Source organism: Numida meleagris, chromosome 1 (genome assembly GCF_002078875.1).
Source record: "Numida meleagris isolate 19003 breed g44 Domestic line chromosome 1, NumMel1.0, whole genome shotgun sequence".
Classification (NCBI taxonomy): Eukaryota; Metazoa; Chordata; class Aves; order Galliformes; family Numididae; genus Numida; species Numida meleagris.
Window position 1 is genome coordinate 79,185,042 of NC_034409.1, and position 26,933 is coordinate 79,211,974.

A 26,933-nucleotide genomic window follows, 5' to 3' on the forward strand; every position below is an offset into this window, starting at 1 on the left:
AACATCCCTGGTCCTGATGCTGATCCCTGGAGCATCTTGCTATTAACCTCCTTTCATGGAGAGAATTGGACGCTTATTCCTTTCCTTTGTTTCTTACCTCTTATCTAGGCTTTAATCCATGTCAGGACTTTGCCTCCCACCCTATGGGTAACAAATTTCTTTAATAGCCGCTTGTGAAAGACTTTATCAAAAGCCTTTTGAAAACTTTAAATAAATTATATACCCCCAGACCCCTTCTCCTCAGTCCAGTATTTCATTAACTCTTGCCCAGAATCCTAATAGGCTAGAGAAGCGCAAGTCACACTTACAGAAGCAGGCAGACAGGTTTATCTCAATCGTGTTAGACCCGTCTGGAAGCTTTCTAACTCTATCTTTAATGATTTTTTTTTCAGTGTTTTCCTCCTCGTTCAGAAGTAGGGCTCTCTATTTTGTAATTGGATCATCTTTAGCTTCTTTGTTAAACGTGGTTACAATAATTGTTCCCCTCCTGGCTCCTCAGTCCCACAGGCATTTGTACAAAAAGCTGTTTGAATGAGCACTACCTTCTCATTCAAACAGCTAATAGCTCATCTACTCTGAACTCTTGTTTCTTGGGCATCTGCTGATGCTTATCATCCTCTTTGAGGCTCATATCTTCATCTGTTGTGTCATCTCATGTCTCTGACCCTTCTCAGCATGGGACGTTCGGAAGTATCCAAGAGTTACTCTCTCCTCCCACTCTTCTCTTCATCTCCACTGGTGAAAAAGCCCAGAGGAAAAACGTTCAATACTCTCTGTGACCCAGATCCCACTCCAGACACAGATAAGCAAGAAGCTGGCTAAAGGAGCAGGTGGCTGGTTTGGTGAATTGATGGTGCCACTTCTACCTTTCCAGTTACCGAAATGCTTTATGCTGTTGACAACTCAGCCTTCACACCTCAGCCTTTCTGATTAGTCAAACAGTCCTAAAGCAGGTACTGATGGCTGCTATCCACTTGCCTGCCCTGGCCAGGCAGTGACTTTCCACCACCTTGTTTGAGAGAACTGATGGCAAAGTTTAATTAGGGCTGAGGGCTCAAAATGACAGACACACAGAGGAAAAGCTGATTTCTACCAATGCAGGAGAAGTTGAGGTCCCCAAAGTACCTTTTTTCATGGCAAGGGCTGATGGTTCACTTCTCCTCCTCATTCACAGGCAGCTCTTCTGCTGCAGTAAAGTATTTTCAGTTCCAAAATACAAGAGATACATCCAGCCTCAAGGCAGAAAAACATGTGGCCAAGCTGTTAGCATGAGAGAGGAAAATCAAGCCTGCAAAATGTCCATTTGGTGTTACAGACAGAAAGGTCTCTTTGCTGAACCCTCACAGCTGCTGCACTCATGCTCAACAGCAACTTAACATCCTGCTCTGTAGTGCTGGGCCCAAAGGTTGGCTTGTGCAATGAATGACATGCACAACTCTTCACAATGTGCAGGGATGGAGTTCAAGCCTGAAAGGCAGTACAAATTACAGCAGGCCCTGGATCATGTCCATGAAGGAAGAGGGTTTGCTAGAGTAACCGAGCATCCTAAGCCTGCCTGTGTCTCACCAAACCAGAAGCTTTCTTTCCTTCTTATTCATCTGGCACCAGGAAGCTATCCTCCTACTGTCCTACAGGGCTCTCACACCTGTGCTGCTGTGAGCTGAAAGATGCATGTTACCCTACTGCAGATGGACAGGTTGCTCAACTGGAGCATGGTAATGCTCCAGTGTGTGTGGGAGGCAGCAGCTCTTGATTCTTACTCTTGTTTGTTTTGTTTCCTCTAACAAGGCTCTTCCACAACATCAAAATTTGATGCAGTCTTTTAAAAAGTTTATACTTGTGGAAAATAGGCTGCATTTGGCCTCCTCTTGAGCTACACATGTCCCTCTGAACAGAGTTACTAGCTCTACTTTGTCATTTTCAAGTCCCTCATAGATAGAGATCAGCACTGTAAGCACAAGCTGGAGTCACATAGTCTGGGCTGAGGAACGTTGGGAGAGGAATCTTTTCATACCCCCACAATAGAAGAGCTGCAGCACTGTCTGTCTAAGGAGGTTGCTTTACTTGAATGGCTTAGGAAACTCCCTGTATACTCCGAATGCCTCCCTGGGGTAGGGCAAATGATGGCTCACCATGCCTACATCCTGGGTGTTGTTATGCAGGCTACCTCGGCAGGAAAGTTCCTATGCTGTGAGAGGGATGGCTCCCTACCCTGAGCTCCCCTTTGTAACCAGCTCTTGTCTTCTTGCTCAGCAGAACTGTGCTGTTTTGCTCCCAGAGGGAAGTCAGGTGCCCACAGAGTCTGGGCACAGATTTGCCATGGTATGATTTGTTCAGCAAAGCTCCTTATACCCGCCTTAATCTCCATTTTATATCTCCCCTGCTGCACTTTACAATCTCTTATATTACTATAATTTGGGCTGGATTTCCATACTTTAGAAAATGCCTCACTAAATGATGGTATCTTTCCCCTTATCCATGGTGTTACTTCTCAGCATTGCTTCCCACCTGTGGGGAGAATGTATATGCATCATATGGAAGCATGTTAGGACTGTAGTAAATGACCTCATATCATCTGGCTGTTCACCACTCTGCTGTACACATCGAGTGATACAATTGCAGCATTTCTTCCTGCAAGACTTGGGGTTGCTCTCAAACCAGAGTCACTTCTTGTACCTACAGAGATCTCTTGCACTTCGAATCATAGAATCGTTTGAATTGGAAGGGGCCTTTAAAGGTCATCTAGTCCAGCTTATCTGAACTGAATAAGGGCACCTGCAGGTAGATCAGGTTGCTCACAGCCCCATCCAGCCTGATCTTGAACGTCTTCTGGAACGGGGCATCCACCAGCAATCTGGGCAACCTGTTCCAGTGCCTCAGCACCCATACTGTAAAAAAACTTTTTCCTTATATGCAGTCTAAATCTCCTCTCTTCCAGTTTGAAGCCATTTCCCCTCGTCCTATCACCACAGACCCTGCTAAAGAGTCTGCCCCCTTCTTTCTTACAGCCCCCCTTTAGATACCAAAAGGCCACTCTCAGGTCTCCCTGGAGCCTTCTCTTTTCCAGTCTGAACAGCCCCAGCTCTCAGCTTGTCCTCACAGGAGAGGTGTTCCATCTCTTGGATCATTTCTGTGGCCCTCCTCTGGATGTGCTCCAACAAGTCCACATGTCTCCTGTACTGAGGACTCCGCATCTGGACGCAGTACTCCAGGTGAGGCTTCACCAGCACAGAGCAGAGGGGCAGGATCACCTCCCTCAACCTGCTGGCCACGCTTCTTTTGATGCAGCCCAGGTTGGCTTTCTGGGCTGTGAGGGCACACTGCTGGCTCATGTCCAGCTGCCATCCACCAGTACCCCCAGGACCTTTTCGGCAGGGTTGTGCTCTATCCTTTTGTCCCCCAGCTTGTGTTGGTAATGGGGGTTGCTGTGACCCAGGTACAAGATCTTGCACTTGGCTTTGTTGAACCTCGTGAGGTTCTCCTGTGCCCACTGCTCAAGCCTGTCTAGGTCCCTCTGGATGGCATCCCATCCCTCAGGCACATCAACTACACCCCACAGCTTGGCATCATCTGCAAACTTGCTGAGGGTGCACTCAATACCACTGTCAGTGTCACTGATGAAATTATTAAACAGCACCACTCCCAGTACTGACCCCACATCTTCTAGTGAGATCTAAGCAAGTCCTTACATCCAGTGCGTGAGCACACTGCCAGGCTTTCCTGCATGGGTTGTGCTACAGGCTCTGTGTGAAGCAGCCAGCCAGGACAAATCCAAGATGTGATGCTTGAAAATTTCCTGGAGGCTGCTTTTGCATCATGGCAGAGGCATAGCTCAGGAATCTGAATATGAATCACTGGAATACTGCATTCAGAATCTATGCCATACGTGTGATTTTTATGCCTTGAAGTTTCACATATTTCCTGTTTCACAGAAGTCATTAGGAAGAGCTATTGACAAACAGGAGCTGTTCAAAGTGGAGCAACCAGAATGATCAAGGGAGTAGAGGAATTGATTCAGAAAGAAAGATTAAAAGGATAAAGTCTGGAGAGATTGGTTAAACAGCAACTACTGAGAGCATGATAACCTACACATACTTAAAAAGTATTTGAGAAGCAGGAAAAGACTAGTACTGTGATACATAGGGAGACAAGTGGAAACAGGCAGAAATTGAAAGTAACTTGAATTTTCTCTTTGAGATTAACTTTCAGACAATAGGAAAAGAGATGTTTACTGTCACTACTCTAGCCTGATGGCAGCGCTTAAGAGACCTGGTTGCTCTCAGTTTTATAAAACCTAGGACAAAAAATAGTGGTAAATACATGATAGGGAAAGACATCCAAAGCTGGCACTGGATCCAGGAATGGTGCAGGCATGCTGGTGAGGAGACATCTTCCAGAATAACTGTGGGTAAAGCAGCACTCTTTCGAGAGCCCCACATAACCCAGGGGAGCTCTCTTTACACAGTAAAACATGCTGCATACCTCCACGGGTGTCTACTGTCTTCACTTTGCGTGAGGAACGGCTTGTGGACAAGAGCAATGCTGCTCTGACAAGGGCCATGTGCACGACTTCCTGCAGTCCTCACTCACCATCTGGCCCATGGGCTCTGGCATGCTAATGTCATTTGTTAGTTTTAAACTTGACTACACAGCATGCCAGGCTGTGCAGCTGAGCAAGCCTGGCCAGATGCTTATCAAGTGCAAATTGGTGCAAATATCTATTTATATCAGCTGAGGCTGTGGGCCACTCTTCCTAATGAACCATGTGTCCACTGTACACTCATAGATTCACAGAACTGAAGGCTAAAGGGAATATTAGATCAGCTGTTTTGACCTTCTCGGTATAAAACCATAGAATCATAGAATCATATCACTGGCCATTAATTTTCACCCAGTTACCCATGGATTGAGCCCAGTCATTTGCCTTTGACTGAAACATGCTTTGTGTTTAGCTAATGCAGGACTTGTTGAATGGGGTTTGCTATTGATCTCAAGACATCCAGACATGGCCAGTCCTCTCCTTCAGGTGAGTCTTCCTTGCTGTAGCTAACCAGCTTTGCTCCTATTAAAGAGCTTTCTATTAAAAAAGCACACAGTTTCCATTTGAACCTGCCCTGCCCATCAAGCATTATCTTCTCTAGCAGTCACAGTTTGTTCACACTCAGGCCACAGTGTCCAATGATTTGTAATAATGCTTATGTTCGCTCACAGTTTTCATGTAAAAATATTTTCTGCAGTGGGTTGTAAAATGTTCATAGTGAGAATTATGCAGAATATTTGATATTCTCCACAAAAGGAATTGTTTGTTAAAAGCATGTGTACATTCCATGACTTTGATAATATTGGCTGATCAACTCACCTTGTCTGATCAGCCACATTATCAGAGAATCATAGAATCATTTGAGTTGGAAAGGACCTGCAGTGAACAGGGACATGCACAGCTCGATCAGGTTGCTCAGAGTATGGTCCAGCATGGCCTTAAATGTCTCCAAGGATGGGGCTTCCATCACATCTCTGGGCAACTTGTTCCAGTGCCTCATCTCCCTTACTATAAAATCTTCTTCCTTACATCCAATCTAAATCTCCCCTCTTTCATTTTGAAACCATCTCTCCCTGTCCTTTCACAACAGACCCTGCTAAAGAGTCTGTCCCCTTCTTTTTTATAGCCCCCCTTTAGATTCTACCTATCTTAATGCTTCAGCATTTCCCTGTGCTGTCAGTAGCATCAGGAAAGCCCTTAATGCGTTTATACTGCAGCACATTTGTCTTTGCTGAAGTAAGTTGGTCTGTTCACGCACTTCCTCAAATTTCTTCCTCGGGTTGTTGCAGGTGAACTGTACTGGAGTAGAAATGCTTGTGATCTGATCCAGCACAGCTGCTCTTATAAGCACAGCTATGCTTAAGAAAGGATGCAGAAGGGTTTTGCTTGCTATCACTTTCCTCCTTTCAGCTACTAGGGGGTTCTGGGGTACTAACATGAGCCTAGGTTTTAGGAGTCATTATGCCAGCAGAATTGTTTTTTAGTGGAGGCGGTGGAAAGATCTGTAATAACACATTCAAAATGCACTTTCTGCAAATAGTATGCAACACTGACTTAAAATTTGCCATGTCTACAAACATCCCTGCCAGTACACTGATTTGTGAGATAGCTCATGGAAACACAGCAGAAAAGGGGAGTGAACTCAGCAGAAAGGAATTAATTACAAATTCGAAAGAAGATTTGTGGGTCATTCCTCAGGACCTGCTAACAGATTTAAAGCAGCTTAGCAGCGAGCTGATTTGGGGGCATGCTTTCACAACCCCAAGCAGCGCTGTGCAAAGGTGTCTTTGCTTGCACGGCTGGGGGTGGCATGGGAATCTCTCTTGGTGCACAGATGTATCTCCTGGGTGACATACGGGCAGAGACTGCATCTTGCTTCTGACCTCAACAGCTTTCCTGGGCATCTAGGCACTGCCAGAGTCATAGTATCTGAATGTGATCCAAGTATTGGAGAACAGAAGTAAAACTAACAAGCTCTCTGTCTTTTCCCCTCACCTCTATAGGCTATAGAGGAAAGAGCTTGATTAGTTTATGGGGTGTTCTGTTTGTTTAGACATGTGAGTGTGCTAATGAGTGGGCTGGTGGATGCCTTGTGCTTTGCTCCCGTGTGGGTGGGTGCAGAAAGCTTATTGCTGGAGGGCTGTGCTGTGGAGCTGAGTTCTCTGGGAAGCGGGCAAGAGCCGCTGTGGCTGCTGTCAGTGTTCCTGGGAGCAACGCAACTCATCCCAAGCCTGTGGAAATCCTGTTCCTGGCATATACAGACTGCATCCTCTGAGTCAACTGTCTGCTTGCTCCTGCACAGTGCTGCTGCTGCAGGGTTATGTAGAAAGGTGGATTTCCGCAGCAACTCCAACAAAACCTGTGGCCAGTGCTGAGTACTGGGGCAGAGAGCTTGAAGGTGACTCTGTCTTCGCCGGTGGCCGGTACAAACGAGGGAGCAGCAGGGTGATGTTCTCACAGTAATCTGTGTTGCTAGGGAGACCGCAGACTGTGTTTTGTCAACTGGAGCTTTTCCAGGATGCCTGGCTTCTTCACTAGATATTAGCTGCAATAATCAGTCACAAACGCCTGGATCACTGTGCTGAGACCAGTGTCTGATAGGATAGGACACCATCTTCTGGCAGGATGCAACTGGAAAGGGGGTGTAGTAGTGATGTGGTTATCTGGAAATTACACAGCAGCAAGGTGTCCACAGGGTCCTCAAAGCTACAGTTGGATTTACTGGTTGGGCTGATGCCCTCAGTGGCAGGTGGTGCTATGGAAATGCATAAGTGCTTTGAAGTGTTTGCTTTCTTTTCGTAAGCATCAATTTGTTTGCCACTTTACTGCTTTCTCGTGCTTGCCACGGCTCTTTCTTCAAAGGTTACTTTAATGGCGGCATGGTACATAGCACTTCATAACAAAATAAACCATCCTCAGCCCGTGGAGACATCGCCCCAGCACAGCTGCTCCTGCAGTGAAGCCCCAAACTGGTCTGGAACCTGTCTGAAATATGAGGGCTGCTCCAAAAGTAATGCCTCCTGTTCTATTATGTTGGCCCATGACGTCAGAGGCGGATGTTGGTGGTACGGCAGTAGAGATGGAACCTTCCTACCAGTCTTCCCTTACTTGTTGACATGTGACAGATGGCAGCAGAGGGGCAGTCTGACAGAATGGCGTCTGATGTGGAAGTGGACATGAAGGAAAGGTGTGTCACTGAATTCCACCACGTGACATTCATCAACACTTGCTGAATGTTTGTGCAGACCAAACAGTGGATGTGAGCACAGTGAGGCTGTGGGTGGTGCATTTCCACAGTGGTGACAGCAACAGTAGGACACCTCCACTGGTGCAGACTTTTGTGAGCACAGCATATAGGCTCTTGTTCATCGCTGGCAAAAATGCATAGCTGAGGGTGGTGAAAATGTTGAAAAACGGTATACTGTAGCTGAGAATTTGCTCTATCAAATAATGTTATTGTGCTCTTTGTATCTGTTGTAGTTTCCATGGTAATAAATAGGAGGCATTACTTTCAGAGTGACCTACGTACTGATATTTCCTAATCTAATCGAACAGCTCTTCTTCCCTGGATTTAAAAAAACAGGGCATTTTGATTAAAAAAGAAAAAGAAAAAGAAAAAAAAAAGAAAATAAAAACAGCAGGATAAAAAGGAGAAAAAGGGATTTTTCCTAACTAACAGTAGATCTGAAATACATTAAATGAAATAATGGAATTCCAGATAAAAGCATGGATCTAAGGCTGCAAGAGAAGATTAATAAAATTCAGATAAACAAAAATAATCATGTAAAAAATATCTTTCCAGAATGATTTGCTTCCTTTAAAAAAAGCTTCCAAACCCATCACTCAGTAAAAGCGTAGGAAATTCAAAGTGAGTGTGAAGGTATGAGAAACTCTAATAACAGTAAATATAGAATTGCACGGTGAAGCAACCTTAAGTCTGACTCCAGCAATGATTTGAGAAAAATCAGACATTCTGAGACTAACCTTGTCCATCCATTACCCGCAGTGTCATCAGATCAATGGCCACAAAACTAGAATGCTTTATTCTCCATCGCTCTGAGGTTGTGCTGACTCTGGCCCTTCTTTACAGCCATGCACACTCTACAGAAAAACACATATTTCACAAATTCCTCACCAGACAAATAGCCCGTTGAAACCATCACTCTGCACTTGTCATTCTGATTCTATTTACCCCAATTAAAAAAAGGACTGTGAAACACAGTGGAGATGAATTTCAGAGAAGCAGAGCCTGATGCCCTGGGAGGTGCTGGGCAGAGTGGTGAGTCTCACTTTCCTGATGCAAGGAGCTGCATGCCAGTGCAGATACCCACCCAGGTCCCCCAAAATGGAGGAATTAAGATTTCCCTAGCTCTGCTTCAGCTCTTAACAGCTTCCCCACTGCTGTGCTGGTGCTGTACTTCTCCCTCTCTGCCCAGCATTGCAAGGTGTTCTGCAATGGAGGGATTTTGCCATTTTGCAGTGGAAAGGTTCTTTTAAAGAGGGCACAGGGGCTCCTTTGGAACTTCTCTCTGTTACTAGATGGCTGAAAAGAGACTTCAGAATTCATAGGCTTTACTGTGCAGCGTACTGAAGGCAATCTACTTTAGCAGGAGGGTTGGATTAGATGATCCCCGGAGGTTCCTTTCACCCACTACAATTCTGTGGTTCTGTGATTCTGTGGCTATCAGAAGCAAAGCACTTTTACATGTTTGTTGTCTCTGGACCCAACTTTCAGCTATGCGCTATCTATATTGGTGTTTTTATTGTCCTGTAATCAGCTATTCTCTCTCATTTGCAGGCACTGCAACAGAGGGGAGCAGCAGAGAGGGTGGTCAGGAGCTGGGAATATGGGCTCGGAGGCACCCAGAGGATGCCCTGAGGTCAGGGGGATCTTGTGGCTCCTTGCAGATAGCTGTGTAGTGGTGTTGCATATAACAGAGACATCCCTGCTACAGACCAGAGCCAGCTCTGCAGGTGTCAGTGAGCAGCTAGAAACAGGGAACTTGGTCCAACATTGGACTTGACACCTAGCACTGTGGCTGGATCCAAAAGACACAAAGCATTACTTCTTGGAGCCTTCGAGCAAAACAGAATTGGAGTATCTATTGGTTTAAACAAAACTCAGCCAAAAGAAGGCTGCCAGCCCAAAAGCACTGGACTAGACTTTGCTGTGAACAACATTTCATACAAAAAAAAAAAAATGCTGTTCTAGTATCACTGTTTTTCTGACTGGGTTTGATGATGGCACTGGTTGTTTTCTTCACAGTTCACAGGGAGAGCCATCAAGAAATAGTCATCTTTTCCCTCCTCTCTGTTGAATGGCTCTATAACCTTGGTGTGAATTTATAGTCTGTCATTGCCTTTTGAGATGCCATATGTGCAAGAGAATGAGAGGGAAGGAAACATTTTGTTTCTGAAAATGATGCCACACTTAGCACTATTACAGTGCTGTGGACAATGTATATCATTTAAAACAGTAAGAAGTCTTGGGTTAAGGAAGACCCTGTGGCAAGCACAAATGTCTCTTGTCCTTTGGGGCTAAAAAACAAAACAAAACAAAAAAAACAGCACAAAACCCCCTGCTACTTAATGTAATTTAATTCATTCCAAGAGGGAGAAAGTTCTGAATACTTTTTAATTATTTCCCATGGATAAATATTCTCTGACAGGAGAGATTCGGCAGTACCCAGTGAAGGGCAAATCATTCTATGGGTAGGAACTCAATGCAAGTTCCTTTTCAGCCTGTGGGTGACTTTCTAACCAGGAGATTTATGGGGAAACTCCCATCACACCAAAATTTTCAAGTTCCATGACCTTGCTTGACCCCACTGATTTGTTGTCACCTTGTGGATTTTTCTTGTCCTATCTTAGCCTGCTCCAAAAACAAAGTCCAAAAGAAACTGCAAATACCTGTCTCTGCTTTTAATATTCTTCTAGCTATTAACTATTGTTATTATTGTTATTAATTGTATTAAAATAGAAGCTCCTGGAATAGAACCCCACTGAACAAACACACACACACACAAAAAATTGACCTATAAGGTGTAGGATTTATTTTCTGACATCATTTGGACAAATGACCCGTGGCAAAATGGCTTAGCCTTCACAGCCACTGAAGCTGGATTGCACCTCTGAGATCCACTCCCCTGTGCTTGAAAATCTCATTGCATGAGGCCGTGTCTAGTTGTGTGTGCTCAGGTGTGTGCGTGTGTGTGCTGGTGATGTACTTCTTATCTCTCCCCAGTCCCTCCAAGTGGAAGCAGCATCAATGGCAGCAGAGACTGGTGGTCACATGCCAGGTTATGCATAGGTGCGAGAAAAGGTCTTTTCAGCCATTAACCAATTCACTTATCTGTTATGTCCTATTAGGAAAAGGCCATGTGGAGACATCTGGAGAGTTAAATCTGGGTTGTGGTGGGAGCACTTACAACGTGTAGAACACTGGTCCAAGCAGTCAAGCAAGCTGCTCTAGCCAGACCTGGGACCTGAACTACAGGATATATGCTGCCTCCCCTGCTCCTTGATCCAGGAGCTCTGAACTGACTCAAAGCCGTGTTCATGGGACTCATGGCGAAGTTGAAGATCCCAGCTGAGGGACAGAGGGTGAGCTCTAATTCTGTGCTATGATTATGCCAATCATTTTGGATTATCTTATTTTCGATTCGTACTTCTTACAGCTGTAGCATGTGTGGTACAATTTACAATTAGCTCATCAGACCCATAGTGTAGAGTGTAAAAGTTGCTTCTGGTGCCCACGTTATGAATTATGGATAGGTCATTTTTTCCTGTAGTTACACTGCCAGGTATGTGTAGACAGAGAACACACACACATACACAAAAAATACCATGACAGGATGATAAGTGTCTAATGGAAAATACTGGTGATCTGTAAGTGTAGCAGTAATATTTGGTTCCTTTCATAGCTTGATGAAAATTTTTCAACCATTGTTTTGCTAGCAATTTTTGGTATTAAAACTAGAGCTTTACCAGTTTAAATGCATCTTCAAAAGAACATGTTTTTGAAGAATCTGAATGTTGATAGAAATGGTCAAGTTATTATGATTCTTTTTTTAGGATCTTGGCAAGCAAGAAGTGGTCAGTTATGACATTACTACTAATTATAGTATTATTAAATACAATACAATGGTGATGGTTTTCAATTTTTTTAAATTTCTCTACTTTTTTCTTTTTCCAAATTTCTTCCAAAAGAGATGCAAGTCCTGTGAAGAGATTCTAACGTACCAGTTCAGGGCTTGCTCTAGATACTTTCCACAAAGTCTTAGAAGCAGTGCCTGGACTACATGGTCAAAGCCAGTGGAATAAAACCCAAGAGAAATCCAGAAGAAATCACCCATGCCCAGGTGTAAGTATGAGCATCTTTATCTTTTGTATTGTGCTCAGCACAGAGGGAAGCTAATCCCAGTCCAGGGCTTTGAGGTGTTATCACAGAAGCAGTAATGAATAAACAAGTTAAAATAAGACGGAAAAAAAGAAGCAGACACATGTGAACAGTGGGAGAATAAAATAACAGCAAGGTGCTTAAATAATGAAAAGCTTAAAGAGCAAGCAGTTCATCCACTCTTCCAGGCTATTAGAAAATGACATAATCAGTGTCAGATCATGACTTTAGGATGCTCTTTTGTGAGGTCATCCCCTGTGCTGGCGATTGAACAATGACTTTTATTGAAACATAGATGCATAGATAGTGAGGTACAGTAATTCCTTTTTAAATGGTTGCTTGCGTAAGACTAAATCACTCCATCTGGCTAAATAATAAATTCACATAACCAAGTCTGAATCAAAGAGGCCTGAGAAGGGGTCACTGCATGAGCTGGACTTGCAATCTTAGCTGCTGGTTGGGCAATGCCACAATTGTTTACAGGAGTGCAGTGCAGTTCCCTGCTGTGGCTGAGCCTGTGATTCCTACCCAGTAGGACTAGATAAGCCTTTGCGGTAGCTTTTCACCTGTCTTTAAGGAAACAAAATGCCTTATTAATTGTAGGTGTGGGTTGTCTTCTTCCCACTAAGCCAGAAGCAGCAGGAGCCCTCTTGGCCTTGAGGGAAGGAAGATATTAAGGCTCATCCCCGTCCAGTGCTCTGTCTAGAGGATGAGGCAAAGCAGCCAGTCCAAAAGCCCTGGGGGCTACAGAGGGCCTGGCAGGAGCAGTCAGTTTATTGTGAGAGCAGCTTGCAGACCTTGTACAAGGAGGTGGGATGAGCCAGCCTGTGCTGTCCAGAATGTAGACAGCTGCAGAACAATAAGGGGTCCCTCTTAAAGCAGCTGTGTCAGATGCTTTCAAAAATGCTTACAGGTTAGACTCTAAAACTGAGCTAGAGAAACGAAAGAGGAAGGCACAAAACCCTGGATTTGAGGTGCCAGGCTTGTAGTGAAAACGAGGCAGTTTGTCTGTGCTGTGTATGGAATGGATCTGGTGTCTCAACAAGTTAACCTGAGTCTTCCTACTACTTTCCCCAGAGAAAGAAGGCAATCAGCTCCCAAAGTAGTGTATGTGTTGGGAAACTCTCCTGAGCCACGTGAGAAATACGGGAGCCTTGAGTAAGAAGTGCTGATCAGAATTACTACTTACAGAGCTGTGTGTGTGCAAGTACAGTGAAGATCTTCAAGTGCTGACCCCAAAGTGGTGGGGGTGACCTCTGTGTTGCAGCGGGCCGTGCCAGACAGCTGGAGGGAAGATATTTTTAATGCATCCCACAAATGCAGTATGTTGCTGCTGCTACAGTGGAAGAGAAGCGGGGGTGGACCCTGCAGACCCTGAGCTGTGTGTATTGATTGAGGAAGCAGGCTTCTTCCATGCATTCACAGAGCCTGGTTTAGCCTGAGCTGGGACTCAGAGACTGTGTCTTTCTTTCTCTGGTTATGATTTATGACTTCAATCCAATTTATGGCCATTTACAAGAATGCTGAACTGGCTGTAAATCAGTAAGAGACCATAAAATACTCATGAGAGCTGCTGAAATCCATCTGGGTGAGCTTCCTTCCCTCCCAAGAGCAGCCAGCTGAGGGCAGGAAGATGTAGGCCTCCCATCAAGCCTCGTAGCAGCAACAGGGGGTGGGGATGAAATGAAGCGCTTGACTGGAGGAAAAGGCAAAGGCAAAGGAGGCTTGTTCTGAGAGCATACAAGACTCAGATGAGCCGCTGCCTAAGGAGAACTGCTATGCAGGGCTTCTTCAGAGGAGCTTCACCAAAGAGCAAGGCTTACCTGGAATCCGTGGCCTTCAGTGCAGCCAGTGGTTCTCTAAGAGTAGCTCAGTGTTCTACCGAGTTGCTGTTTTTTGTGATAAACTTTCTGGCCATTTTTATTTTTACCAATTACTCCAATGACATATTTGTGTAGTGACATGACATATTGAAACCACAGTCCTCATGGATCTTTTTAAAGTAAACCTTTAGTTGCCTTTCTTACACCTCAGCAAGGTGATTAGATCATGCTCAGAATGTAAAGAAACCCTCCAAGCAAGTGGCAACATTGTGCCAAATTCTATACTCACCACAAGGACAGAAGGTGAGGCAGTATTTAAAAACAAACAAACAAACAAACAAAAAAAACAACTGGGGCTATTGGGATTAAAATCCCCTCTTTGCCTTGACTGCAGTGCGGACTTTCTCCCCTAACCCTAAAAATGCCTTTATTGACAGGTAACAGGTGACCATGTATATAAGCGCTTACGGAGAAATGTCATTTGCTGCATAAATGCAACCCAGTACAGATAAACCCAGATTTTATTTTACATATGCAAAGTGGAATACAAATCTTTCTTCATCTTTACCTTAATGTACAAGGGCTGCTCTGAAAGTAATGCCTCCTATTTCATTATGTTGGCCCACGATGTCAGAGGCAGATGGTGGTGGTATGGCAGTAGAGGCTGAACCTTCCCTCCAACATTCCATTGCATGTTGTTGCCGTGCAACAGATGGCAGCAGAGGGGCAGTCTGACAAAAAGGCGTCTGACATCGGAGTGCGTTTGAAACAAAGGTGTGTCACTGAATTCCTCCATGCAGAACAAGTGGCCCCCACTGATACTAACTGATGCTTGTTGAGCATTTCTGGAGACCATACAGTGGATATGAGCACAGTGAGGCGGTGAGTGGTATGTTTCAGCAGTGGCGACAGCAATGTGAAAGAAAAACCATGTTTGGATGGCCATACACAGCTGTCTCACAACAAAATGAAGAGTGTCTTGATCAGCTCATCCATGGAAATTGGCAGATTAGAACAGGGGACTGTGTGCAGAGCTGAATATCAGCTTCAATATGTTGAAAACGATGCTGGCAATGCTGAAATACTGCAAAGTTTATGCATGGTGGGTGCCATGAATGCTCACAGAGGAACAGAAAGAGCACTGTATGTAAGTTTTTCAGGAATTATTGAACCAATATAATGTCCAGGTGACAGTTTCCTGGATTGCATCATTAGCGGTGATGAGACGTGGTGTCACCGCTATGAACTGGAGTCAAAACTGCAGTCCACGGAGTGGCAGTGTGTGAATTCTCCATTGAAGAAAAAGTTCAAGATGCAGCTCTCAGTGGGTAAAGTGATGTGCACTACCTTTTGGGATAGGAAAGGGGTGATTTCCTGGATTTCCTGGAACCTGGACTAACTATCAACTCTGACTGCTACATCATCACGCTGAGCTGAAGGTTCCAGCTTCCACAATCAGGCCAGAGAAGAAAACAACCTTTCTCTTGCAACACAATAATGCCAGGCCCCACACCAGTCTGAAGACAATGGAGCACGTTACCAATCCTGGCTGGACTGTCCTACCACACTCATCATATAGGCCAGATTTGGCATCTTCTGACTTCCATCTGTTTGAGCCAATGAAAAATGGATTGTGTGGGCAACATTTTCTTAGCAACTACACCACTATAGCAGCTGTGAAACAGTGGGCCACCTATGCTGGTGCAGATTTTTACGAGCGTGTCATGCAGGCTCTTGTTCATTGCTGGTGAAAATGCACAGCAAGTGGTGGTGATGAAGTTGAAAAATAGTGTTTTGTAGCTGAAAATTTGCTCTATCGAATAGTGTTATTGTGCTCTTTGTAGCTGGTATAGTTTCCATGGAAATAAATAGGTGGCTTTATTTTCAAAGCAACCTGTTTAACTTGAGGATCAAGCAACAGTGAAGCACCAGGCTAAAAGGCAGTGCCAGGGTAAGTAAATCTAGTTCTGCTCGTGATCTCATCCAGCAAGGAGGTTATGGAAGAGTATATGGAATAATACAGAAACAGTAGAATAGTATATGGAATGGTACAGAATAACTGTGGTATCCGAAAGCATACCTAGAACACTCACTCTGTAACTGAGCCCTTCCCAACATCCAGTGTGTGGTAGCTTTCAGTTCTCTAACACAGGTGATGGAAATCGAGAAACTTGTGTACGCCAGAAAGAGAATAAATGCTCCAGACTGCTCTTGCTCACAAAGCAAGAAATACTTTTGTAAAATCATAGAATGATTTGAGTTGGAAGGGACCTTTAAGATCATCTAGTTCCAACCCCCTGCTATAGGCATGACACCTCCCTCTAGACCAGGTTGCTCAAAACCCCATCCAGCCTGACACTGAACACCTCCAGGGAAGGGGCATCCACAGCCGCTCTGGGCAACCTGTTCCAGTGTCTCACAGTCCTCACAGTAAAGAATTTCTTCCTTATATTTATCTAAATCTACCATCTTCCAGTTTAAAGCCATTTTCCCTCCTCCTTTCTCCACTTGCCCTTATAAAAAGTCCTTCCCCAGCTTTCCTATAGGCCCCCTTCAGGTACTGGAAAGTTGCTATAAGATCCCCCTGAAGCCTCCTCTTCTCCAGGCTGAAGAGCCCCTACTCTCTCAGTCTGTCATCATAGGGGAGGTGCTCCAACCCTCTGATCATCTTCACGGCCCTCCTCTGGACCTGCTCCAACAGCTCCATGTCCTTCATATGTTGGGGGCCACAGAACTGGATGCAGTACTCCAGGTGAGGTCTCATGAGAGCAGAGTAGAGGGGCAGAATCACCTCAGCCTCCTAAGTGAGGATACCAGATTCTTGGGTGAGCTGTGATCTGTTTGGTTTTTTTTTTTTTCCCCTCTTGTTTCTTGGTCAAAAGGGTACTAAGCTCAGTCAGGCTGCCTAGGCAGTGAGATCTAGAAATGTGCAATCTTGCTCCTCCAAAATAATAGGGTTTAAGCTGCTTGGTTTCTCCAAGTGGTCTTAGTATGGTAGCTGGCTGTGACAGGTTAATTTTTTCCAGTTGGTCACACTGGAAGATAATAGATGAAAAGTGCCTGTAGGGGAAATGCCAAGTCACAGCATGAAGCAGTGATTGAGGACCTGGTGGGAAGGCAGGGCCAACCTGGGGAAGTTCAGGTGCAAGCAATGCACCTGATTGACTGGAAGGGGTGGAGCCAGGATCCCAGAGGGATCCCAGGATTCCCAGACCTCATTTAAGGGTTGGGGGGGGGGTAGATGTTCCTTGGTGGAGGTCTCTGTCTACCTGAGGCCTTCTAAGGGTAAGAGGATTTTTCTCCTTTGTTTCTGTGTCCATGATATCCATTTGCTCTTATCCTCACTTGCTGCAGCCTAGCAAGTTGTTCCCCTGATGTTATTGCTGTGCTTTTCTTCACATTGTGGTGTCATAGTGGCAAGGGTACTCTGCTCCTCTCAAACATTGAGGAGGAATATAGGTAGCCTTCAAATTGAATGGGGGGATAGTTTTGTATATTTACCACCCACCCTCTGGGAGTTTTTCATACTGTGGCCTCTGTGTGATGGAGATCCATAAATCAGGGGACGGTCTGACATGAAGTACTTAGTAGTAAGGGCTAAGAAAGTTCATGCATTAAAAACCCTAGTGCTCTGTATGACACAGGGAAATGGGGTTGCTCTATGACAGTTCCTACTTCAAGTCCTGGGTGCTGTGTTTGAAGCAGAGCTCAGAAAAGGATTGACTTAACACCCAGCAAGGAAGCCTCTCATGAGCCTTGGCACTTTGTCCCAGGAGGTAATTACCCTTGCTGTTGAATGTTGCTAGTCCAAATCTGCCCAGCTGCAGATCTGTGGCTGTCTAGCTGATTGTATATGTGCCAAAACAGTGCAGCGCTTCACCTCTGAGCCAGTAGTTTGGATTAGTCTGGCTCAGGAAGCCACTCACCTCTGGGATACTGCTGCATTTTGCCAAGAGCAATGAACCCTGGCCAATGCTATGTGTCTCTTTTCTTTTTTGTGTGCAGTGCCTTGGGGAGAGATAAGTGATTGTGCTGTCTATGCGCTGCCTGTGACCCTATAGTGCCCTGAGAAAGAAATCCAGGCTCTGCTCTACTTCACATTCAAAACAACAGCAGAAAATAGCTTCTACTTGCTTTGTTTCTGTGGGTTCAGCCTCGTGGATGATGATAACGAGAAAGCACTATGGCTGAGTGGTGAGTGAGCGAGCCTAAGACGAATGTCTTCCTTATCCCTCTGGCCAACACAGGCTAAAAAAGCAGTGCTGATCACCTGGCTGCCTGGACAGGGCTAAACCCACACCAGGAGAAGCATGGCCAAGAGCGAGGGAGGGAAGATGCAGTAAGGTGCTGGAAAGATAAAGCAACCTGAACCTCTGAGTGGGCCATTTGATATAGGATGCAGGGTTTGGGTTGGAGCCCACTGCTGTACACATCCCTTGGTTCCTGTGGACACAGGACATCTGGGAAAGGAGACACAGATTAAGTCAGCCTCTCTCAACCTTGTAGGTTCTTCACTGCTTTGCACTTGTGTGGGCACCTTCCAGGGTGTCACAGTGCCAGAGCTGTTGCTTCACTTAGTCTTCGATGGGTTGTCTGAAGACCAGGCCTCCTTTTCTCTATACCTGCTTAAGAAATAGCAGTTTCCTCTTATTACCACTTATTTTCTAAAGAGCCTTTCCTCTCAAGGTATGCTTTATAGACAAGCCAGCAATGTCATTGTCCCATGATGAAAGCTTCCTGGGTTGCAAGTTTCCCTCTTGCTGACAGATGTTTTCCTTTTTTTTATTAGAGGAATTAGATAGCCATCATCTCACAGACCTACAGCTCACCGCATGTGCCCTTAATGCTCTGTGGGGAGTTCAGTTTAGAATCAGGAAACCTGAAAACCAATGATGTTATGAGAACATGAAATTACTGTTAAGGGTTGGGTTACAATTAAGGGATTATATAGTGTGTGATCTCTAGCAATGGAATATTCTGTCATGACTCCCACAGCCTGATGTTTTAATTCAATATCTAGGGAGTCTACAGCTGGTTTGCTCTTTTATTTATTTCAGATTGAGTTGTGTGAATAATGGATTTTTCAATTCAATGACTAGACAAAAATAAAAAACGAAGCAAAAAAAGCATGTTAGGTTCCATTGACCAGAAATACCTTATTCAATCCAAACTGAAATAGAAAATGTTCATTTAATTGTAAGTAGAATGTTAATTCATTTTCTGTAAAAGTTTACTTTTATAAGCCTAGACTTCTTAAAAAAAAAAAAAAAATACTGGTAACATTTCCAAAGTTGAAGAAAACAGATACTTTTTTGAGATTATCATAGAATCATAGAATGGCCTGGGTTGAAAAGGACCTCAAGGATCATCGAGTCTCAACCCCCCTGCAAGTGCAGGGTTGCCAACCACTAGACCAGGCTGCCCAGAGCCACGTCCAGTCTGGCCTTGAACACCTCCAGGGACGGGGCATCCACAACCTCCCTGGGCAACCTGTTCCAGTGCGTCACCACCCTCTGTGTGGAAAAACTTCTTTCTAATATCTAACTTATATCTCCCCTGTCTCAGCTTAAAACCATTCCCCCTTGTCCTATTGCATCTACCCTCATAAACAATTGATCCCCCTCCTGTTTATATGCTCCCTTCAAGTACTGGAAGGCCACAATGAGGTCTACCTGGAGCCTTCTCTTCTCCAAACTAAACAAGCCCAGTTCTCTCAACCTTTGCTCGTAGGAGAGGTGCTCCAGCCCTCTGATCATCTTGGTCACCCTCCTCTGAACTCTTTCCAAGAGCTCCACATCCTTCTTGTGCTGGGGGCCCCAGGCCTGGACACAGTACTCCAGATGGGGCCTCACAAGGGCCGAATAGAAGGGGACCACCATCTCCCTATCCCTGCTGACCACTTCTCTTCTAATGCAGCCCAGAAAATAGTTGGCCCTGTGGGCCACCAGCGCACACTGCTGGCTCATGTCCAGCTTCTCGTCCACCAGGACCCCAAGTCCCTCTCTGCAGGGCTGCTCTCGAGGAGTTATTCGGCCAGGTTGTATAAATACCTGGGGTTGCCCTGGCCCAAGTGCAGCACCTTGCAGTTGGCCTTGTTGAACCTCATTAGGTTCTCATGGGCCCACTTGTTCAGCCTGTCCAGGTCCCTCTGGATGGCTTCCCTTCCCTCCAATGTATCAACTTTACCACTCAGCTTGGTGTCATCTGCAAACTTGCTGAGGGTACACTCGATTCCATCATCTATGTCATTGATAAAGATGTTGAAGAGCACCGGTCCCAGAACTGAGCCTTGGGGGACAATACTCGTGACCAGCCTTCACCCTGACATAGAACCATTTATCACAACCCTTTGGCTGCGACCAGCCAACCAGTTCTTAACCCACCGAACAGTCCATCCTTCAAATCCATACCTCTCCAATTTGGAGAGAAGGATGTGGTGAGGGACCCTGTCAAAGGCTTTGGAGAAGTCCAGGTAGATGACTTCCATCGCCCTCCTCCCATCCACCAGTGCCGTCACTTCATTGTAGAAGGCCACCGGATTGGTCAGGCAGGATCTGCCCTTGGTGAAGCCATGCTGGCTGTCTCAGATCACCTCTTCGTCACATATGTGCCTTGACATGTCTTCTAGGAGGATCTGCTCCATGATCTTCCCAGGCACAGCGGTGAGGCTCACCGGCCTGTAGTTCCCCAGGTCATCCTTTCTTAAAAATGGGAGTGATGTTTCCCTTTCTCCAGTCACTGGGGACTTCACTGGACAGCCATGATTTTTCAAATATGATGGAGAGGGGCTCAGCAACCACATCAGCCGTCTCTCTCAGAACCCTAGGATGAATATCATCTGGCCCCATGGACTTCAACACATTCAGTTTCTCATGAGGAGAAAGTCTTGAACTTGTTCCACTGTTACAGTGGGACAGAATCCTCTCCTCTCACCCACACCTCAAGGTTCAGGGTCCTGGCAGACACGGGGAGCCTGACCACCAGTGAAGACCAAGGCAAAGCACTTATTGAGCACCTCATTTTTTTTCCGTGTCTGAGGAAGCCATTTCTCAATCCTCATTTATCAGAGGGGGAACACTCTCTTTGACCTGTCTCCTCTTGCCTATGTACCTGTAGAACCTATTCTTGTTATTTTTCATATCCCTAGCCAAGTTTAGCTCTACCTGTGCCTTGGCTTTCCTGATCCTATCTCTACACATGTGGACAACAGCCCTATATTCCTCCCAGGCTACACAACCCTGCTTCCACTTCGTGCTCGTCCTTCCATGTACCTCAGTTTCTTCTTTTATTAAGAAGTATTTGTCAAAATTGACCTGAGCTCACTGTGAGCCTCACAAGCAAAATTTTTGATATGCTAAAATACATTGTGCACAGAATATCCTGATGGGCTTGGGTTTGTGAGCTGACTGTTCCAGTGAGTTTGTAGGGCTCCACATTTATTTTCTTCTGGTAGCATAGGAGCAGAGTCTCAACCTGAGTGAAGTACAAACGCTAACAAGTTCTGCAGCACTCAAATGTAGTTTTAAAGTCAAGCCTCACATAAAGTAAACATTCCTCCAAGCTAAAATGAGGTACACTGATGTGCTGAAAGCCTCCTTGCTTCAGCTGCTTTCCACAGATGTGGCTGATTTGAACACAGTAGATAATTTCTTGTATGGGAAGGTATGAGCTCATGTTGCTTCTCCCAGAGCTGACCTAGGTGTGTAGGACACAAAAAGCTACTTTGGTAAGTGAGTTCACTAAATCTGGTTGCGATGCATACACAGGAAACATATTTATTAGAAGTGATGAGGCAGCCCTGCTGTCTGATAGTTGCTGGGCAGGTGGTGATTTGTGATTACTGTTCCTGAGTAGCTGAGAATTAGGCATGTTCTATTATATTTGTTAACCCATCTTCCCTTCTTTCCCCCATATACTTTTATAATGTTCTCATCTTTCAGCCTGTTAGCTCTTTCTGTAAGGTAGTCATTTAATCTGCATTTGTACAACTAATGTTGCTAAACTATATCACCAGTGCATCTTTATATGTCCAGTCTCTGTGCCTGCCCTTCTTGGCCCTGACTGGGTGACTGAATGCTCAGTCTTTGGAAGAGATAGCTGTAGTTCTGGTTATAACAATTTGAGGAAGTAATCTCAACAGCTGGATTGCTGGCCAAATGGAGGCAATTCTTGGATTGCTGTTGGTCCTTGACAGCCAGGCACTGGGGTTCAGTGGAGATTTCTAAAGAGGTGGTGGCTTTGTGCTGTTGTAATGGTTGTGGGGAGCCAATTCTTTGGAGTATGCTCAGGCCACTACTTCTACTCCCACTTGAAGCAAGTCTTTAAGGTTGTCTTTTTTACTACTCATTGGCAATAGTAACAGTGTTTGCTTATCCTAGTCTCTTGTTAGTGATTTCCAAGATTATTGCAGTAGACCTGTCTACGATCAGGAAGTGATAATGTGAAGGTTGATCTGTCTATCATAATCTGGTGGTTACTTAAGTCAATATGGATACACATGCCCAGGAATGAATAAAGTCAAAGCTTAATCAAAGCTAAAGATAAACAGCAGTGAAAGATATAAGAAAATGCAAAGCACAGAAGCCAGCCAGAATTAAACAGGCCAACTTTGTGCACAGTGTCTAGGCCATTAGTAACCAGCGGGGAAGAGCTCTTGAGGTTGGTTCAGGCCTGGCACACAGCATCTCACAGTTGGCTCAGCTGTGTGCTGCTGCAGATGGTTGCAGCTGCTGTTGTACTAGGTTTCCCCAGCCCACTGTTATTACCTATTGCCAAATAAAGGGGGGGAAAAAAAGCAGAAAGTGGTGTGGCTTTTCTAAGCCTCAGCATTAAGCCAACTTCACCCATTCATGATGCTGAAATTGGGAAATGGTACTCATGGCAGTGCATGCAAATTGTCTGAAATGGGGTAAGTTCTTTTCAGCCTTGCTCTTTGCTCTGATTTCCATGCTTGCTCTCATTTTTTCCTTGCCTGTGTTTTCCCTCTATGTTTGACCTTTCCTCCCCAGTCCCCTGGCCTTTTCTATTCTAAGCTGATAAGAGGGAGCTCAGAGTTGATATGCAGGAATCCCTGGACACAGCTTTTTTTTTTCATCAGTAGTTAATTTTCCACTTCTTTTATTTCCTTTGAGATTCAATACATCTACTTTCATGCTTCTGTGATTCAGTTTGTGGAGGAGACAGACAAGGAAATGCTGAATAAATCTCTTGCCTTCTCTCCCTTGATCCTTTACTCCCATCACTGCCTTGCCCCCTCTTCTTTTCTTCCTTCATACACCACAGTTTTTGTATAACTCTGGTTGGTTTGTGTTATTTTGTTGCGTATTTTTGGCTGGAAGAGCTCTGGCTTAGGACAATTACAGATGCTGAGAAGGAAAACGGAGGTAGTCACATCTGGTTGAGTAGAAGCTCCTGGGGCTCCAGCCCTCCCAGACTCACTGTGCATGCTTTAGAAAGCTGCTGCATGGCTTCACTCAGAAGCTTCCCTGGTCTTACACCATGCTAGTTCCTGAGGAGTATGTAGCGTAGGTTAGTGTTCTCCATAAATACCATCCTTTTAAGGCTTTCTTCTTGATGATAGAAGAAAAGGTTTATTGGGCAGGTAAGTCTGCATGTTGTGGAATTGCATCTCCACCAGTAGGAAACAGGAAGAGGGAGATGGGAGTGAGAGGGAGGGGCTGAAGAAGGAAAGAAAATGATCAAAATGTCACTCCCGCAACATTAGGCTCAACTCTTTGCAGCTAATTTATCACCTTCTCGTCTGCCCTGAGACTGTGTAAATACAGTTCCTTGGGCTACTGTGTCCCTAGTATGTTGCCTGCTGTTCTTTTATTCTACCAAAGTCTGTTTAGTTTATTATCTAGCGTAGTAAACTGTCATGTCATTGCCGGTAGAGCATTGCTAGCTGATTAAATACTTTTTATACTTGACTAATGTTTCTAGCATTTATGTTAAAATAGCTGAAGTCACAGGCTAACAGTACCTGTCGTGTCTGAGGGGAACATGTGATGATTCTGAGCAAGCATCTAGTAGTGTGACTTTTTTTTTAGGAGGCATGTCTGAGGGAGCACATATGGGCACAGTACTGCCAAATGCATTTCAAACTCATCTGAGAGAAGTCTGTTCAGCAGCCAGACAGGACTCAGACATTGCATCCAAATAAAAACAAGCAAATATACAGATTATCAACAGAGCTCAAGAGCATACAGAATTTTCATGCATGTGCTAGAAAGATTTTGGATACGGTAGCCCAAATGTTCCGCTTTGTTGAATGGAGCCAGCCATGCAGTCCTCAGGAACAGTGCAATGTGACAAGGATTAGCATTTGGGCTGTTCAAGGGCTAAAAACCTCTCTCGTGTTTCTGATGTCTTTGGTAGTCAGGCTGATGGTGGTTCAAGTGTTTGCCTTAAGCTAATGCAAACCTTTGGGATTGCTCTTTCAAGACCACAGAAAAGAGATTGATCTTAACCCACTAGAGAAGCTCTGATAGGAGTATTCACAGCAGGATCCAAGCTACCATGGTGAAATCCTTTTAATGTGTTACTGTGTAAAGTGATCTCTGAGCTGGAGATGAAGGTCCTTGACATTGTTTTAATCTAATTCAGGACATAAATCCTTCTCCCTACATCATCTTTCCGTAACAGTATCTTTCCCCTGTCTTGATTATTTAGTGAACTGCTTGAACTACAAACAAGTCTGTATAGCTGACCTGGTATACAGATCCTTTGCAATGTTTAATACTTAGGCATGGCGTCAGGGAAGTACCTCAATTACCTGATGTCAAGAGTGATCTTTGTCTTGGTTTGATTGCAGAAGTTCCTTGTTCCTAAATTGAAGTGTTCTCAGCGTATCTTTGTGAATGGCCCTGGAAGAACAGAGGGCATAATAACCCCAAAAGAATAGCATAAGGTCCAGCCACGAGATAGGTAGCTTCTTAAGAAGGCTTCAGGAGGAATTAATTCTCAGTTGCTTTCTACTGCTGAAAAGAGGAGATTTATGGCATTTTTATTCAGCTATGCAAACATGACCTGGGCTCCAGGGAAAAGTATATTCTCTAAATCTGGAAAAAGATCTGTCAATGAAACAAAATGTTTATGTGCCTCAAAGGGGAAACTTTGCTATGTACTAAGGTGTTGGCTATTTTGAATGAATATATTCTGATAAAAGGTTAAGCCAAGGAGTAAGTAATTCACTTTTGGCTCCAAACAGACCTGGCAGAAGAATGGATAATTTAGTGTTGTGGCTGGGCCAAAAAGTTAGTGGAAACAGTTGGATTTTAGCCAGAACAGAATTTTTGGTGATAGTGTTGCCAAAACAATCTTTCTCCTTCAGTATCATTCTGGTCAAATCCAGAATGCTTTTTTAACTTTATTTTTAATGTCATCTGCATTTGCAGGATAACTGCTATTGAAATGTTTTTATGTAGGGCATCAGGCATTTTTGTAGCAGCAGAACACGAAGATTGTTGCTTAAGAGAAGCAGAACCTAAATATCTTCTGAGCTTTCCTAAAGATCTGTGTGTGGTGTGTTGACTTCTAAACCACAGGCAAGCATTGTTTTTCCTTTACTTAGTAGCAGATCAGTCAGAACTCACCCACAAGAAGACTTGTGTCTTGAAAGTATCTTATACTGATTGTGTGCAAAGTTGGGCCATGTTTTGATTTTCCTGATAATACGCAAGCTTCTGTCTTCAAAGTGGACAGAAGCAAAATAAATTTACAACCACAATTGCTCTCGTAGCAGAGAAAGCAAGATCACCAAATCCTATCTCTAGAGTAGGCAAGGATCTTGGATGTATCCTAAATTGTGGGATATTTGAAGTCCCATCTATAGCACTTATGGGATTGGTCTTGATCCTTTCACATGCTGCTGCGTGGAGAACAGATGGAATGAGAGGTAATGGCCTTAAGTTGTACCAAGGGAGGTTCAGGTTGGATACTAGGGAAGATGTCTCCTCAGAAAGAGTGGTGAGGCACTGGCACAGGCTGCCCAGGGAGGAGATGGAGTCACCATCCCTGGAGGTGTTCAAGAACTGTATAAATGTGGCACTGAGGGACATGGGTTGTGGGCGTGGTCAATATGGGTTGATGGCTGAACTTGATGATCTTGGAGGCTTTTTCCAACCTTAATGATTCTATGATTTTATGAGTCTAAGCTTTTTGACACTGTCTCAGATTAAAAACAAAGTCCAACCAAGTTCAAAACTTTGTTGATGAGCTGCTTTTATGTTGCTGAAAAAGCCATTTGTACTATTGCTTAGCTAACACTTACTGCTCTGCATTGACACATTTATGTGCACTTTGTATCTTCTGTTTACTACATGTACTCTGGATATGAGTTTGTCTCTGGACTGGGTGAAATTTAACTGTATTTGCACGACCAAATCAAATGATATTTGATGGAAACTGGTATCATTTGAGATTATGAGATTTATAAGATGAGGTAGCAAGTCCTGGATGGGCAAGATGGAAACTATGACTGGCAGTAACGGGGTCTCACTTGAGACAAATCTGAATTTAAATTACCTCAATTCAAAATGAGTCTCAGCGATTAAATAAATGCAAAGGTTTTATTGACAATGATGTATGGAAACTGAAAACAAGCAAATGTAAGCTGACCAGTTCACCTAGGGTGTTAGGATTCTTTGCAAGCTTTTAAAGGACTGGGTACAAGAGGTAAGTGAGCTTGCTTTGAGATGTAGGAGGAACAAAGGGTTATTAGTTAAGTTGGCTCCGGGAAGTAGGAATAATAAGATGAAACTTACATTGCTGTGGCATGTAGAAGTAAGAAGATTCATATGACACGGTTTAAGACTGTAAAAGAAATAGGACGATGTTTACATTGGTTAGGGATGTAGAAGTAAGAAGAGTCACATAGTTTAATAGTGTAAAAGAAGCAGGATGAAATTAACTGTATGAATAAATTAGGTGATAAGAAAAATTTCCCTTAAGCCTTGCAGGATATGGTTTTCCAAAGAAAGAAGTGATAGTAGCATCAGTCAGGCCACTCTTTTTGAACTGAATCAATCACTGGGGAAGGTACTTTAAGCCCCTGTAGCATCTGGTGTGCAGAGGTGGAAACGGGAAGAAAAAGAAATTAATAGACTGGTTTCTCTGGTGTATATTTTCTAGTTTAATTTCTGACCTTTAGGGGTCTCCTGTGTGTGTGATG

The 26,933-nt window shown here is 44.4% G+C and overlaps 2 long non-coding RNA genes across 2 annotated transcripts in view; both read left to right on the forward strand.

Moving 5' to 3' along the window:
• Nucleotides 1–15,461, forward strand: part of LOC110399481 — a 29,866-nt gene extending 14,405 nt beyond the window's left edge. Inside the window, exons 4-6 of the long non-coding RNA XR_002439230.1 lie at nt 10,910–11,143; nt 11,750–11,903; nt 13,017–15,461. This is a non-coding gene — a long non-coding RNA (uncharacterized LOC110399481). The remainder of the gene's footprint in view (nt 1–10,909; nt 11,144–11,749; nt 11,904–13,016) is intronic.
• LOC110399515 overlaps nt 17,019–26,933 on the forward strand; it is a 49,959-nt gene continuing 40,044 nt past the window's right edge. The window contains exon 1 of the long non-coding RNA XR_002439246.1: nt 17,019–17,047. This is a non-coding gene — a long non-coding RNA (uncharacterized LOC110399515). The remainder of the gene's footprint in view (nt 17,048–26,933) is intronic.